A 14,389-nucleotide genomic window follows, 5' to 3' on the forward strand; every position below is an offset into this window, starting at 1 on the left:
TCCCTAGGTATCTCATTTGACATTTTGCCCCTTATTAAGCCTTTTAAAATTTCGGAGTTAGAGCGAAAGTTTGCTCTTTATACTGACATTCTCCTCATGTATTCCTCAAATACCATAAAAGTAGTACAAAGGTTGCTGGAGGTCGGCAAGAAATTTTTGTGAAGTTTCCAGCTATAAAATTAATAAAGAGAAAACAGAGATCATGGAGTGGAACTTTGCCAATATAACACGTGCCCTGTATATTCTGAGTGCTTAAAAGATAATCCACAATACGGTGCACAGACATAATATCGACTCCAAAATATCGTTTGGACATAATATCGACTCCAAAATATCGTTTGGACAAAATATCGACAGGACAGAATATAGTCTGCCAAAATATCGTTTTTAAGGTAAGTGAAGTAATATCGACTGTAAATAATATAGAAAGTGAAAATATGTAAGTATATAATATAGATAGTAAAAAAATGTGTTTTTATTTTTAGGGTTCAGGGTCAGTTTTGGGTTTTTGGGTAAAGGGGTATTTTTAGGGTTCAGGGTCAGTTTTGGGTTTTTGGGTAAAGGGGTATTTTTAGGGTTCAGGGTCAGTTTTCAGTTTTTGGGTAAAGGGGTATTTTTAGGGTTCAGGGTCAGTTTTCAGTTTTTGGGTAAAGGGGTATTTTTAGGGTTCAGGGTCAGTTTTCAGTTTTTGGGTAAAGGGGTATTTTTAGGGTTCAGGGTCAGTTTTGGGTTTTTGGGTAAAGGGGTATTTTTAGGGTTCAGGGTCAGTTTTCAGTTTTTGGGTATTAATTTATTATATTTTGTTACTATATATATATGTTTTAAGAAATATGAAATAAAACATATTTATTTAACTTTCATTAATTATTTAATTATTATAAGTTAATTTAAGTAATTTTAAGTATATTTTAGTAATTAATTATTAATATTAATTTAATTTAACACTGTTTTTAGTAAATACGATATTTTTTACAACTATATTTTTGTAAACGATATTTTTAACTCGATATTTTTGTACTTACCTGTTTGTAGATAGAAACTCGATATTTTGACTGTCGATATTTTCTCAACGATATTTTGGATGGTCGATATTCTGTCCCTCGATATTATTTCAGTGATCCCCACAATACACTTATTATGGTGCTGTTTAGAGTTTTTAACTGCACATTGCTCTTTACTAGAAGCAATGTTCAAATCAAATGGATCTCCTCCTGCAATTGAGATGTTAGAATGTTGCATGACCACAATTGTTCCCAAGTACTTGTTATGCTTTGGGAAATTTGCTAACAAGATTTGCACCACCATCAAGCAGCGCAGGTCTTGACTTTGTTGGTTACTGCCTCAGAGTCAATATTTTAAACTCCTACGTATTCATTCTTTAAATGAAGCATTATTCTATCTTTCTGTTTTATTTTCCAATTGGTGTCTACACAATCTTAACTGATTTTACTGCTCTGTTTTAGGAATTTCTTGTGATTGATTGTATCAATTTTTATTAATTGACACAAATGAAACTATTACTTCACTGTGGTAGGGATGTGATTAGTTCAAGGGACAGAAATGTGTATTCCACTGGAGGGGCATTTAGTAACTTTGTATTACTCGTGTAACTTTGAATTCATAAATAATTCGACAATTCTGTCAGCCAAATTAAATCAGCGCTGCAAATGTTTTTTAAACAGGGCTGTGAGGCAGCAGTCCCTCTCTGCTTAAATAACACTGTAGATTAAACTTCATATTTAAGCATAAACAACCGGCTCCTTCTTGCAGCTTTGTTTAAATTATCAGTGCATACCAATTGGTACTTTTACATAAGTATGTAAGGGCACCCAGGGGTATGCACTGGGGTGGCTGCACATTGGTGCCTATATATACTTATGAGTATGTAAGGGCACTATGGGTTATCCACTTATGCACAGCACAGGAGTGTCTTACATACTCCTCCTGTGCCCTCCTCCTGTGCTCCTACATAGGGCTGTAAAAGCACTGAGTAGAATGCACTGCACTAAAGTTCAGCATTTACCCCGTGTTGCCCATACATAAGTATGTAAGGGCACTGAGGGGTTTGCACTGCATTGGAGTGTATTGTATACCCATAGATGCTCTTGCATAAGTATGTCAGGGCACTGAGGGGTGAATACTAGTGTGAATACCCGTCAGTGCCCTTACCTACTTATATAAGAGCACTTAGGGGTATGCATTGCACTATAGTGGAATACACACCTCTCATTGCCCTTACATAATTATGTACACTGAAGGATATTTACTGTACTGGCGTGTACTATGTATCCCTTAGTGCTCTTCATAAGTAAGTAAGGGCACCGATATTTTACTCGGCTCCTATTGCCGACGCACAGGCCGCTGGCCACACCCACTTTTAGGCCACGCCCCCTTCCAGCCCTTTCTGGCTCTTAAGCGCTGACTACGAGCGCTCTGCTTGGACTGTGTCTCCTGAGGCAGAAAGCCCGGAGAAGTAGCTTTTGTATTTTCATTGTGTGATAACTTTGTTTTTAAAAAACCTGCAATCAGCACTTTTGGGCGCCGTGCAGCGGAGCTATCGCTGTCACGGGACCCACCTTTTACTCGGCTCCTATTGCCGACACACAGGCCGCTGGCCACGCCCACTTTTTAGGTCACGCCCCCTTCCCGCCCTCTCAGAGGGCGCTACTCACCTCGTTCAGCAACATGGCGACCTCCCACAACAAGCTAATCATCTTAGGTGATTTCAATCTTTGGCCGAACGGTATTTTAGATACCGGACTGCACAATCTTTTGATCTCTTGTGAAAGCGTGGGACTCCATCAACTGGTCAAGGAACCCACTCATAAAGCAGGTCACCGACTCGACCTTATCTTCTCTACCCCTCAGTTAGTACACCTGAATGATATCCTGCCTATGGCTGGACCGATCATGCTCTTCTCAAATTCTATATCACCAGTATGGGGGCTAGAATGCCGGCACACAGCACCTCTTCGGAATTCATGTACAGAGATTGGAAAGCTCTGGAAAAGCTGAGTACTACTGGTGCCGTGTTTTTAGTGGAAGACAGTTTTTCCCCAGATAATCCGGTAGAGGATAACTACGAGGCCTTTTGTAGGAGGATATCCTCAACTACTGACTCCCATGTTCCTTTAAAAAGATGTAAGCCTAAGGGCAGAGCATCAGCCCCCTGGTTCGATGACTCTCTGAAAACCCTCAAATTAGCCTGCAAACAGGCTGAGAGGAAATGGAGGCAAGGATACTCCGACACCAACAAGCTACTCTGGAAAAACAAACTCCTGGAATACAAATCTGCGATTATTAAATGTAAATCTACCTACTTCTGCTCGACTATAGTTACTGCTGCCAACAGCTCCAAAAGCATTTTCCAGATCCTTAACAACCTCATCCACCCTGAATGTGCCAAAAAAAATCCCTCCTACTCAAGCACTCTGCGATAATCTCGCACTGTTTTTTAAGGACAAAATTGAGACCATTATCCACAACCTGAACACTTCCCCCTCACTGGGCCGTCTCAACGGTCCCGGGGCTGTCACTACTGACTCTGATTCGGTGAACCCAGGGTGCCAATCCATGGATTGTTTGTGGGAATTTCCCCCCATCTTGGAAGCGGACTTCGATAGACTGGCGCATGGGATCTCTTTGGGCTCTCCTCTCGACCCTCTGCCCCCTAAAACCTGGAAAGCTTTCGGAACAGAACTCTTCTGCACTCTTTGCAGGATCTGCAATCAATCCCTGCGCTGCGGATTTGTTCTGACTCCTTGGAAGCAGGCTCTTATCACTCCGCTGCTGAAGAAACCCTCCTTGAACCCCGAGTGTTTACTGAACTACCGGCCTATCTCTCTGTTACCATTCCCGGCGAAAGTTGCCGAGCGCTGGGTGAGCTCTTGTCTCTCTAAACATCTGGAGCAGAATCACATCCTGGACGAATTACAATTTGGTTTTCGTCCAGCCCATGGCACCAAAACAGCTGTCCTCACGGCCATGGAGGATCTTCGTATGCGTGCAGACAGGGGCCAGGCAGTAGCTCTGATCTTACTGGACCTGTCTGCCGCATTCGATATGGTCAATCATGTGATTCTGCTGAAGAGACTAGGGGAGGCTGGGGTTGACGGCACAGCCCTGCTTTGGTTTCAGTCCTACCTGCGGGACAGGAAGCAGGCTGTGTCCCTTCCCCCGTTTCAATCTGCCTTCTCCTCAGTACCCCATGGGGTGCCTCAAGGCTCGTCCATCAGCCCCATTCTTTTTAACGTTTACCTTAAACCTTTGGTTACGTTAATAAAATCCCATGGGCTAAAAGCCATAAACTACGCGGATGACACCCAGCTCATCCTCTCTTGGGAGGGTGAAGAATCGATCCCTTTGGAATCGTTTCATGACTGTCTGAGGGATACAGCTGGTTGGTTGCACAAAAACTCCCTGCAATTCAACTCCTCCAAAACCGAGGTTCTGTTTTGTGCTGGAAGCCGGATTCCTCGCCTGTTCCCAGCCGAATTTTGGCCCCCGGAGGTCCCGGTAGGGCCACAGCCGGTCACCACTGTCCGCAACCTGGGTGTCATGATGGACAATAAGCTTAGCATGGAGACTAAGGTTGCGAAAACAGTGTCCACTTGCTCGGCCTTATTGCGCTCTCTACGCAAGATCATGCCACTCCTCCCCTCACAGGCCCGAGCATTGATAGTCAGGTGTACTGTTCTTAGTCGCCTTGACTATTGAAACGCTATGCTGCTCGAGGCCCCAGCTGTATTGCTAGACCGACTCCAAAGAGTTCAGACGGCCGCTGCCAAATTGGCCCTTGGCTGGACCAGGAGATCTTCGGCCACAGCGGCCTTGGCCGAGCTGCACTGGCTCCCTTTGAAGCATCGAGTGGCTTTTAAATCACTCTGTCTTGTTTTTAAAGCACTGCACGGAGTCGGGCCCAAATCCTTGCAAGCCATGTTCACCTGGTACATCCCAACCAGAGCTCTCCGCTCCTCCTCAGCCTGCCTTGTCACAGTACCAAGATTCAACAAGGTCAGGACTGGTGGTAGATCCTTTAGAGTTGCAGCTGCAAAACTGTGGAATAGCTTGCCCCTTGACATTCGCCAAACAACGCAACTTCTTCCTTTCAGAAAGCGGATTAAAACCTGGCTTTTCCCTTAATTGTTTACTCTGGCTACTTGCTCTCAGTTGTTCCCCACCGCCTTCCACCTTAGGAGTAACTTCCAGCGCCAGGATACCTGCAAGGTGACAGCTGCGCTATATAAGTGTTAAAAATAAATAAATAATAAATAAATAAATATGTATGCAGCCTGGTGATGGGCCATCAGGATGCACATGTCACACCCCTCTACCCTTTTTATGATTGTTTAGAGGGAATGCACAAAGCCCAGCTGTTACTGAATCCAGACATGTATTCAAAGACAGGCAGAGGTACAGAACGGTTAAAGTAAAAAAAAAAATCCACATTTCTAAAAGTGCAATGCGATCCATCGATAGTTAACTGGATGCAGCCGAGATTCCTTATAGTAGATTGGGATCGCAATACTCCCCTGCCATGGTTTGGGGATTTTCCTGGTAAAGTAGCAATGAGAGTAACGTGGTGCGAGAAACTTACTCCACTCCTCAGGATTACTTTGAAATACCTTCATCAGGATCTGGTCCCGTCCCATTACAGCAGACTGTCTTGCTTTCTTTATATGATACTCTATGTGGTGAGCTGCAGGAGTAGAATTATTTATTTTATTTATTTTATTTATTTATTTATTTAAACTTGTAATGCGCACAGCTACCCGCAGTGGGTTTCCCGGCGCTAGGGATAGACTAGAGAAGAGCGGTATGTATGCAAAAGTTGCTAAGGGAGGCTGCAAATTATTGTTGGAAAAGCCAAGTTTTGAGTCCCCTGCGAAAACGGAAAAGGTTAGTCTCCGTTTTTAGGGTCAGAGGCAGAGTGTTCCAAAGTTTGGGACCCAGATAGGCAAAGGAACGGCCTCCCATTTTAGCAAGCCTAATTCTGGGAACGGAAAAGTCACCCTTCCCTCATGATCTCAGAGTTCGGCTGGGCTGATAAGCCTGGATGAGGTTCTGAAGATATTTGGGGGCCGAACCTTGCTTGATTTTAAAAACATGGCAGAGAGCTTTGAATCTGATTCTGTTAGAGATTTTAAGCCAATGAAGGTCACAAAGTGCTTGAGAGGCAGATGTTCTCCCCGGGACATTACAAAGAAGCCTAGCGGCAGCATTCTGGACAACCTGTAGCTTTTTTATAGTTGTCAGGTCAGCTCCAAGATATAGAACGTTGCCGTAGTCCAGGCGGGAAACAACCAGCGCCTGGACAACCGTTCTTTGGGTCAAAGGAGGCAACATCCACAGGATTTTTTGAAGCCATCTCAGAGTGGCAAAACAGATAGAGGCTACTTTTACGGCCTGTTGTCTCATTGTGAGGTTCTCATCAACAAGAAACCCGAGATTGCGTACTACAGTTACAGGCTTCGGGGTAGGTCCCATGTCCTTGGGACAATGTTGTGGGCCCCACAGGTGTTTATCCCTGCCTAGTATTACGACCTCGGTCTTATTGCCGTTAAGTTTTAGGAAATTACTCTCCATCCACTTAGAGACACAAATCAAACCTTCCTTCAGAGTAGAGGTGTCTTTGCCCTTTCCATTAGAAAGGGAGAAGATGATTTGTGTATCATCTGCGTAGGAATATAGACTAAGACCGGCCTTCTCCACATTCGTGGCCAGGGGTCTTATATAGATATTAAACAGTAAGGGACTGAGTATAGACCCCTGCGGGACGCCGTAATCAGATGGATAAATTGTGGATGAGGCAGATGTAGAAAAAACCTGGAAAGTACGATCACTAAGGAAGGAAGCTATCCAGGCTAGGGCAGCGCCCTCCACACCCAGGAACCGGAGAGTCTCAAGAAGGATGGGATGGGACACAGTGTCGAACGCCGCGCTTAGGTTGAGAAGAATAAGCGCAGATGTTTCTCCGTGGTCGACACTGTGTCGGAGACTCTCGGTAACTCCTAAAAGTGTGGTTTCGGTCGAATGGTGCGCTCGAAAGCCTGACTGAGAAGGATGTAGAAATCCCGAACTCTCCACAAGGTTAGTTAGTTGTGTGTTGATGTGCCTTTCCAGAATCTTTGATAGAATGGGCAGCAATGAAATAGGTCTGAAGTTAGATAAGTTGGTAACATCAGCTCCAGCCTTTTTTAATAGAGGAATAATCATTGCATGTTTCCACTCCTGTGGGACATGTGACTCTGATAAAGAGGAGTTAAGAAGGTCCATCAACACACGCCGTGGGCCATGCTCAAGCAGTTTTAGGATTTATCCTGTATATACTTATACTTGGTGCTTGACTCAATTTTTCATGATTCAAATGTAGTTTATATAAATTACGTAGATATATTTGGGGGAACTGGGGATGCTTTGTTTGGTTATTAAGCTCCACTATGCCTGAGTATTGTTTTGTTTTGCTGCAGTTTGAATTTTACCCAATTTAGATTCTGTTGCATTTTTCTGATTTTTTTCTTTTTCCCTCTGCGGGCATTCTTTTAGATGTGTAATTTTTTGATCTCTTGTTTCTGAATAATGTAAAAATTGCAGACAAATTAATTTGTGTAATGCAATCGCTCTTTTATCTGGCTTCTTTCTTGTATGGATTGTTGCTCAAGAGACCCACTGTTTGAGAGACACCTGTAGAACTTCCAATATTTTATTGAATGCTAATTCAAAATTTACTATTGGTTCCGAAGAATAAGTGAATTTTAATGCTTCTGTGTTGACGAATCCCTACTCCACAATTTTCCAAAGTGATCAATGCAGATAAATGAGGCAAAATCGTATTATCTTCTCTCACTATATTAAACCGGGCAATTCTAAATGGATGCACTGAAGGAGACCTACCAGCAACCTTCACAAGAAAAGGCAAATTCAGCTCTTCAATTTTAGACTATATGATTTGCAGTCAAGATCTGTTTGGCGAAGTCACAAAACTAAGTATCAAATTTCAACAGGGAAGCGATCATGCAATATTAAGACTCAAAGCTGAACTAACACTGCAACTCACTTCTCCTGTATACATTATGCACTAAGAGAGTATTGTACTTGTTAACCAGGTCCAAGGGCAATTGATATGGGCATCCACTATTCTAATAAAATCAACTATGAATTAATAGAGCTTCCTCTTGTTCTCCATAGTCCCATTTTTCCAGAAGATCAATAGAGACTTTCCCATTGAAGTAGCCTAATAGAAAAACAGGAAGGAATACTCTTCCTTTGAGCACCTTTTCTAATTCCTCAAATGCTTTATTCATAAGAACATCGCTCGTGGGACATGGTTTAATATAAGCATTGAAAATTATTAGGTCAGTTGAAATGTCCATGGAAACATGCATGGGGATGACTACCTGATCCTAAAAGTAATACTTGTGCAACCAAATTGCTAGACCTCCTTTGGCGTGACCCCAGTTCACTGGTTCTGCTGATTTGTCGTATACAAAATACTCATTTTGATTGAAGGACTTTATTGACCAGGTTTCTTGTAGTGTGACCATCGCCGGGGAATCCCCCTGAATGAGCACCATTTTCTCTTTATTTTTTCCTGCTATGTTCCAGGATGCGATGGACAGCCTTCTGTTAAAAAGGGAGTTTGGTTTTCCTTCCCTGTTTATGACTGTTTAGGGAGCACTCCTGCTTAACTCCTGCTTAACTTTACTTTTGTTCCAGATCACTCTCTCTCCATCTTTTATTAAGATGATTAGATTTTCATTAGGTATACTGATGGATTTTTGGTGCTACTGTTTTTTTGGTCTAAAGACTGTATTTTTATACTGTTCTTTTCCTTAAATTTCTCCTTTGTTTGATTTCCTTTATTATTTACGACTGCAACGTCGTATTCGTTGTTGTAAAAGATCTCACTTTAAAAAAAAAAGGATTGTTGGTATAACACACAACCAGAATTCCACAATAGCGACTGTGGTTTTAGACTTTGTCGGGAACGCCACAAATTTTATTTCAGAAATTTTAAAGACTGATCTTATGGATCAGATTCACTATTCTCCATGTGTTTAAAGAATCATTTACTGAGGGAAATAAGTCAGAGATGTCCAAGGAGTACAATTGACTCCACTGTGCCTGGTAACGTATTGCCCCCGAAGTCTGTTTTTTGGTTTGGGTGTGGGATAACACAGATTGTTTTATATCGTACCGAGACATAGAAACGCTTGGTGCAGAAGGATTTAGTTGTTTTTGATTTGATTTCTCCTTAAGTTCTTGGTTGCAGTAACTGATCTCATGTACACTTAATACTGTGCTACATTCCAGGAGACCATGGTAAGGTGAGGCTTGCGAGAAACTAGCCCTGCATGCAAGGACTGCTACATTCCAGGAGATCATGGTAAGGATGGGCTTGCCAGATACTGGCCCTGTGTGCAAGCCCTGCTACATTCCAGTAGATCATGGTAAGGTGAGGCTTGCGAGAACCTGGCCCTGCGTAGAAGACCTGCTACATTCCAGGAGATCATGGTAAGGTGATGCTTGCGGGAAACTGGCCCTGCATGCAAGGCCTGCTACATTCCAGGAAATCATGGTAAGGTGAGCCTTGCGAGAAACTGGCACATGCGTGCAAGGCCTGCTCCATTCCAGGAGATCATGGTAAGGTGAGGCTTGCGGGAAACTGGCCCTGCATGCAAGGCCTGCTACATTCCAGGAGATTATGGTACAGTGAGACTTACGAGAAACTGGCACATGCGTGCAAGACCTGCTACATTCCAGGAGATCATGGTAAGGTAAGGCTTGCGAGAAACTGGCCCATGCATGCAAGGCCTGCTACATTCCAGGAGATCATGGTAAGGTGAGACGTGCGAGAAACTGACACATGCTTGCAAGGCCTGCTATATTCCAGGAGATCATGGTAAGGTGAGACTTGCGAGAAACTGGCCCATGCATGCAAGGCCTGCTACATTCCAGTAGATCATGGTAAGGTGAGGCTTGCGAGAAACTGGTACATGCGTGCAAAGCCTGCTACATTCCAGGAGATCATGGCAAGGTGAGGCTTGCGAGAAACTGGCCCTGGATGCAAGGACTGCTACATTCCAGGAGATCATGGTAAGGTGAGACTTGCAAGAAACTGGCACATACGTGCAAGGCCTGCTACATTCCAGGAGATCATGGTAAGGTGAGACTTGCGAGAAACTGGCCCATGCTTGCAAGGCCTGCTACATTCCAGTAGATCATGGTAAGGTGAGACTTGCGAGAAACTGGCCCATGCGTGCAATGCCTGATACATTCCAGGAGATGATGGTAAGGTGAGACTTGAGAGAAACTGGCCCATGCGTGCAGTTTCTCTCAAGTCTTCCAGTAGATCATGGTACGGTTAGACTTGGAAGAAACTGGCCCTGCGTGCAAGCTTTTGTAGTAATAGGAACAATTTTTCAATTTAGCTGATAAAGATACTGATATCCAGCCCCAGTCTGCATTTGACTTTATGCTGGAGTGGGTTTGGACTACATGTTTTACCTGTTGGCTGTTGTTTAGACTTGAATCTTAAGGTTGCTTAAGCAATTAGAGTTTGAAGGGCCATTTGCACCCGTTGGGATGCTGGAAGTTCATTTATGCTCTGGTGGGAAGCAATCAATGTTCAAATAGTGGGGGTATTTTTCTAACTCTGTAGGTCCTATAGTGATACTCCATAGTGCAATATTGTTTGTGTTTGACCTTCTTCTCCAAATTAACATCATACATCTTGTATTCCTGCATTTCGAGATCTATCAAACTGAACTTTAAAAATGTCATTAGCTTAAAAGAGGTCAGGGAGGCAAATTGTTGCAGGAGATGAAGAATATGTTCCCTGTTCAAGGTGTCATTCTGACCCTGTGATGAGTATTTTAGAGTCAAAATTACCTTCATTCATATTTTTTGGTCATCCCACATCAAATTAACTCTAATGAAATTAAAAGAGCAGACACATTATCATATCTTGGTATTTTATTTGATAGAAAGGGGACGTGGTCTCAGGCGGTTAAATCGAGGAAGCTGTTATTTCATAAAGCTGTAGCTGCCTTAATGAATTTTAGCAGGAAAATTGGCAAAAGGGCCCCAAAAGAATTACTTCAAATAGATAAAGTTAATGCGTCGCAGTTGCTCTTTACGGCGCAGGCATATGGGGCCACGAGGATGTGTCATCCTTGCAGACCACAGAGAATAGGTTCCTGAGATAGTTATTGAACCTACCAGCCAGTACCTCCTCTTTCATTTGTCACACTGAACTAGGCATTTACCATCTTTCGGATATTATAGAAATCCAACCAGTACTCTTGCGGTTTAGGATCTGGACCACAGACCTGACAATTTTAAGTATACAAATTCTAATGGATTGCCTTAATTTAGAGGGGGTTAAGAACATAATATGGCTGGAATATATCAGAAAGGTGATGCTTAATATAGGCCATCCTGAGGATTTTGCCGATACGACTTCTATAGGCTCCATATCAAGGAAGGATTTTAAAAATAACAGTTTGACTTTTATGGAAGATCTTAGAAGAGGGGTGGAGTTAAAAAAACACAGTTTATGCCCATTACTCCATCTTAACAACTTTTAAAATCCAACCCTATCTAGGGTTGCCCATAGGTGATCATAGTAGATTTTTTCTAACACGCTTGCGTCTGGAAACTATACATAGATTAATCTCATTTCCAGAACAGAATGATTGGTCCAGGGATCTGTGCAAATGTCCGTGTGATGATTTATCAAACCAGTCAACCATCCACACATTATTTGTTTGCAGATTCTATCGGTGAGAAAGAAAGAACTGGATTTTGCCTCTCTTGAGGAAAATTGGCCTAAGGCAATGTCGTCCGGCTTTCTTAGTTTTACAATTATTGAAAGACAAATTTACTATTTTATCGGTCTTATTATTTTTAGAGAATGTTTTTAAATGTAGGAAATCAATTTTAATGTAAAGCATGAAGCTCTTCTTCGAACCCATTTCCTTTCAATCGTGATTATTCACATGTATGCTTCAATCTTTTTAAGAGTTTTTTGTATTCTGTTTTTATGATAATCAAGTGATATTATCGAATGAAGCGTGTTTGATTTGATTTGATTTGACTTCCAACACTTGAAGGTTTATTAAAGGAGCTGGTATAGGAGCCATTTGGATTGTGGTTATTTTGGGGTATTCCACTAATGTGCGTCTCTAATATTTCTTGTCGCTAGTCAGAGTTGGCTGATATAAATGCTGCTGCTAAGTGTACTACTGGGTGAATCCATTGTGTGTCATCCTGGGCTCTTGTTTAAGTGAGTATCTGATGATTGCGGAAAACCGTTCACCAGAGAGGTCATAGCTCCCAGCTGTGTTGATAAGGAATTTTCAATCATAGCAGTGTTTAAAAAGACAGGTCATTTTTATAGAATCAAGATTCTGGGCTGCCAGAGTGTGGCATATGAGTCTGCTGGCACCTGGGGAGCAGGGCTCTCAAACTGGACTGTTATTGAAATTTGGGCCAGTCGAGAAAATGTCAAACTATTTTAGGGGTGGATGTGGCTGAGGGGAAGCATTGGTGTCAGACCTGGGTGCAGAGTTAAAGACTGGGGCCATGCCTGCTAGAATCACCAGCTTCTTCTTATTTTTCTTTAGCCTTTTTTTCTACCTCCCAGATAGAGGGATGTTGACGATTTGGTTTTCTCTAACCTACTCACAGTAGTAACAAGGCCCTTTGTCAGTTCACTCATGCTGCTGTTTGTGGTGTCCTTCTGCAAAATTGCAACCTCCAGCTGGATCTGTTTGAGTTATTGGGCCTTCTGGATGTCTGCCCTTCTGTACAGAGACAGATGGCTTGGTCTGTTTTATTAGGCCCTACTTTCAAGAGAAGGCTACGTTTCAGGCTGTCTACCGAGACAGAGAATAACTCTAGAAGGATGCAAATCTTGTCTGCTAGATGGTATCTACTGAGTTTGGGTTCCAGGTGTATTATTTTTCATTCCTTAATAATTACTAAGTTTGCAAGAGTTTGTACTAAATCAACCTGGAGTCCTAACTTGAGGGACTGCCAGGTGAAAGGACTTCTGGCCACCAGAAGAGTGGAGTTTATTCGTAGCAGAATAGCCTCAGTAGATGAGTGCTCTGTTGCTCTTGTTTTTTCCCTGATATACGTGTTTAGGGTGTTTTGATCAAGCTTTTCTCTTGATATTTTATCTGAGGCATTCAGAGTAATGCTTGCTGCAACTTTTGAGAGCAGATCTAATTCATCAATTTGGGATTGTGGCCATGGAGCGCATGGTTCTTGTGGCTCAAGCGGGGTAAAAGGTTAAACCAGGAGCATATGTCAACCTTGTCAGCCCAAATCTTGGTGAACTCATACTTTCACTTTTTTGTCTGAGCTGGTTAATTCAGCAAAGCTGGCAGAATTGTATTATATGTTGATTGATCTGTGGCATTGGAGGCAAATGAGGCTCAATCTGATGAGAGTTCAATGTTCAAGTTGTAGCAGATTTAGTTGGATTGGATTGGATTGGATGTGCATTTGTAAAGCGCGAATTGCTGCCCGGAGGCGTCCAAGCGCTAAGAATACCGTAAGACCAGACTGAGGCACCCGTGGGGAGAAGGGGGGGTAGGTTAGATTGGGTGAAATAAAAAGGTTTTCAGCTGTTTGCGGAAGGCTAGAAGGTTAGGGTTGGCTCTAAGATGCAGCGGTAGGGCGTTCCAGGCCCTCGCGGCGTTATGTGAGAAAGATCTGCCTCCGGTTCTGGATCTCTTTATCCTGGGAACTATTGCCAGGAAGGTCTGACTCGAGCGTAGACTTCTGTTGGGTGTGTAGTGGGTTATTAGATCTTGAGTGATACTGGGGCCAGTGTTCCAGAAGGACTGATGAGCTATGCACATGGCCTTGAACATAACTCTCTGGCGCACTGGAAGCCAGTGAAGGGTTATCAGTCCGGCCCTGGCTGACTGTCTGCGAGGAATGTTGAGTAGGATGCGGGCTGCGCAGTTCTGGGCCGTCTGAAGCCTGTTCAGAGTGTATTCCGGGGCCCCGAGATAAAGTACATTGTTAAAATCGAGGCGCGACTGGATTAGACCTTGGACAGCTGTTTGTCTGGCCTCCATAGGAAGGAGAGGGAGGATTCTCATCAGCATCCTCATGATGCTGAAGCAAGTTGCTGAGAGTTTTGTGGCCTGCGTACTAAAGGACAGAGATCTGTCAAGCCAGACTCCGAGGCTCTTGATGCTGTTTTTAGAGGTAGGTGGCCACATGGAGGTGGGGAGACTGAGGTCTGGGGGCCCGAGGAGCATCAGCTCGGTTTTGTCTCCATTCAATTTTAAAGATGAACGGGACATCCAGGTTTTCACTTCCTCCAGGCACTCTCTAAGCCCGCCCTGTGTTGAAGGGTTGGCAACCTGCG

The 14,389-nt window shown here is 43.2% G+C and overlaps 1 pseudogene; it reads left to right on the top strand.

Moving 5' to 3' along the window:
• The window catches only part of LOC144751962 (nicotinamide N-methyltransferase-like), a 77,577-nt pseudogene that overhangs the window by 1,065 nt on the left and 62,123 nt on the right, over positions 1–14,389 (top strand).

The sequence above is a fragment of the Lissotriton helveticus genome, chromosome 4_2 (genome assembly GCF_964261635.1).
Source record: "Lissotriton helveticus chromosome 4_2, aLisHel1.1, whole genome shotgun sequence".
NCBI classification, from domain to species: domain Eukaryota; kingdom Metazoa; phylum Chordata; class Amphibia; order Caudata; family Salamandridae; genus Lissotriton; species Lissotriton helveticus.